Here is a 2,996-nt window from a genome sequence, read left to right on the forward strand (position 1 = left end):
GGGTGAATTTCCCCAAAAAAAAAAAAAGGGCAAGAGGATAAACTTATTACCGGTTCCTTCTTTCTTATAATCATTGATACTTTCTCATTTTTTTTTTCTCTCTTCGGTAGTCACATAAGTCTTCATTTACCAATGAGATTGGTAGCTTAGTGGTGAAAATATCCTCAACCTATCACCGCTTAAGTCGGCTGGTTGTAGATTAGAGTCTTGGCATGTCCACTATCACCCATTGATCCTGTGAAAGAGCTCATTGTCGTATGAGGACTTGTCTTAGGGGCTATGATCACTACCATAGAGTATCATTTTATTAAAAATAATAATAATAATAATACAAAAAACAAAAAATAAAAAACATAAGTCTCCGTTTATATCTAATTCGCACCATTGATTGTTTTTATATATATTTTTTTTCCTGGGATTGATGATTTTATTTTATTCATTTTTTGGATGAATGGCTCATGTTTAGTGTTTTCAATTAAATTTTTTGTATCTTACCAACTGTTTTCTTTTGGATGAATGCCATTATTTTAGTGTTTTCAAATAAAATTTTTTTTTGGGTAAATAGTGTTATCAACTAATTGCGATTTGATTGATGGAAGGATAGGGGAGTACATCGTGAATCATCAACTTGTGCATGCGGAATCTTTGGAGATTCAAAGGTGATGATAGCTAAATAAAAGCTCATTAAATCTTTGAGGTTTTCTTTTTTTGGGTTGCTTGGTAGTTGGTAACGGGGGAGTATGGGGACTATTAATATGCAGTTTCCTCACTGTTGGTTGCTTTGTTGTTCCGGTTGTTGGGGTGAACTGTGAAAGTATCGAACTGCGTATTATAATTTGCAGGCTTATCAAAGGTCCCCAAAATGGTTCTTGATTGCGATTTAGTGGTCCTAGGTTTGAGTTAAGAAATAGTCTTTTTAACAACGGGAGGAAAGGGAGAGAGGTAAAATTGTCTACATAATGATCCTCCTCAAACCCGATAGTGACGCATTGGTGAGAACCCTAGAACATTGCAAAAAGCACTCTTTTAGTTAAACCAATCCTTCAAGAATCAAAAGCCAACCTAAATGTGAAATCTTTATGAGACATTTAGTTCTACTGAAGTTTACGATCTAAGGTGTCAATTGATCGGATTGGTCTGGAATAGGTTGGGCTGAACCAAACAAATCAAATATCTACTTGAAGTTCAATTGTGGTCGGTTTAGGTCCGGTTTGGACTTTGGTCAGACTTTTTATCAATTTCTTCTCACTGGTTTGATATCAATTTCAATATTAAATACAAGTATTTTATGAAAGAGATTTTCTTATCGACACCTCTAAGATATCAATACTATCATTTCACTTCTGTACTTGAAAAATATGCATGACAATGATGATAGCTTTTGATTAGTTACTTTTGAATTATTATTTTTTAAATTCTTTTATATCCCTAATTTAAATAACTTTTGAGAATAATATAAAGAGCAAGTAAAAAAAGGTGTGCCAAGTTCTAAATACACTATAGAGGTGTCATTTAGACAATCCCTTAAATAAAATAACTTTTACTTTTTATATTTTATTTTAAATTTCTTGTCAATTTCCTATCAAATTTTCCCCCTGATTTGATCTTGGGTTTGGCTCGATTTTGGTCTTAATTGGTCCAATTTTTATTGAACTTCAAAAACCCTAACCCGAAACTACCCAATAAGGGTTCGGTTTCGATTTGCTCTGGTCTTATGTGGCCAGTTCGATCCGGTCCAACTGGTTTGGGTTGGATGTATATTGACACCCCTACTTCAAACAATGGTGGGGTAAAGAATAAACAGTAATGACCCAAAATTTGACTCCATTATGTTAATGTATCCACAAAAAAGCTTTCAAACTTGGTACTTTTTGGTAGTACAGATTCGACATTCAAGCTTGTCAACTTGCCGTTAGTTATGAAAATAATTTTGTATTATTAGGTCAAAATCCCAGAATCTTGGCTTAAAAGAGTTTAGAACTAACCGTACCTTTTCTGCAACTTAATTAGGTCTTGGACCAAATAAATGAATAACAACAACCTCTTCTGCAATTCTAGGTCCCACTGAGAATGGATTTGTTTCTAGCTACTAGCCAAGATATCTCTACCTTTTGGCTTTACTTTCCTCTCTGCAAAATTCCCAGTGAGTGAGATTCATATGGAATAGGTAACCTGCCTTGGTGGGAACCTATTTTGTAATGGGTAATGGGTAATGGGTAATGGGTACTGGGTACTGTGTACTGTGTACTGTTCTGTTATTCACATGTATTGATCGGACTCAGATTTTCAGATATATCTCTTGTCATTATCGTCTCTTTATGTCTTTCTGAAGTCCTTATTATTGCTAGTTTTTTTTACCCAGTTTTTTCACTGTAGAGATCTGAAGCTTCTGATTAGAATTAGACAATATTGGTCCATGTCTGATTCAAGATCAAAATTATCACTTTGTGATAATAATGCGATAATAAAGATTCATTTTTCTTTTTTTACTGTATTTACGGATTTGTATTGATATCAAGGTTTGGCAATATTGATACACATTGATCGATATGTCATTTGCACTTAGAACACTATGTACAATGGGGGTGGAAATTAATGAAGATGTAAAAATCCAATCACACAAGGACACATGTTTCTCTCTTTCTCCACATGGTGAAGGAAAATTTGATTAAAAAAAAAATAAAAAAAATCAATGCAACCAATGTATGTACATATGCCCCCTCTCATATTGGTCTTTTTAATTTTTTTTTCTCACTCAAATCATGTATAAATTACCTTCTCTTGTACTATCATTGATGTGGCGCAAGATATTCACTCTGCACTTTCTTTGTGTGAAACCTTCTCTTTCCCCCCCCCCTTTTTTTTGTAATGACTGAACATTAATTTTGTGATTTCTTTCGCTATCATTGATTTGGCGTGAGATTTTCTCTGCACTTTCTGTGTGTGAAACCTTCTTCACTCCCCCCCCACTCCGCCTCCCCTTTTTTTTTTTTTTT

Source organism: Macadamia integrifolia, unplaced genomic scaffold (genome assembly GCF_013358625.1).
Source record: "Macadamia integrifolia cultivar HAES 741 unplaced genomic scaffold, SCU_Mint_v3 scaffold1549, whole genome shotgun sequence".
Taxonomy (NCBI): domain Eukaryota; kingdom Viridiplantae; phylum Streptophyta; class Magnoliopsida; order Proteales; family Proteaceae; genus Macadamia; species Macadamia integrifolia.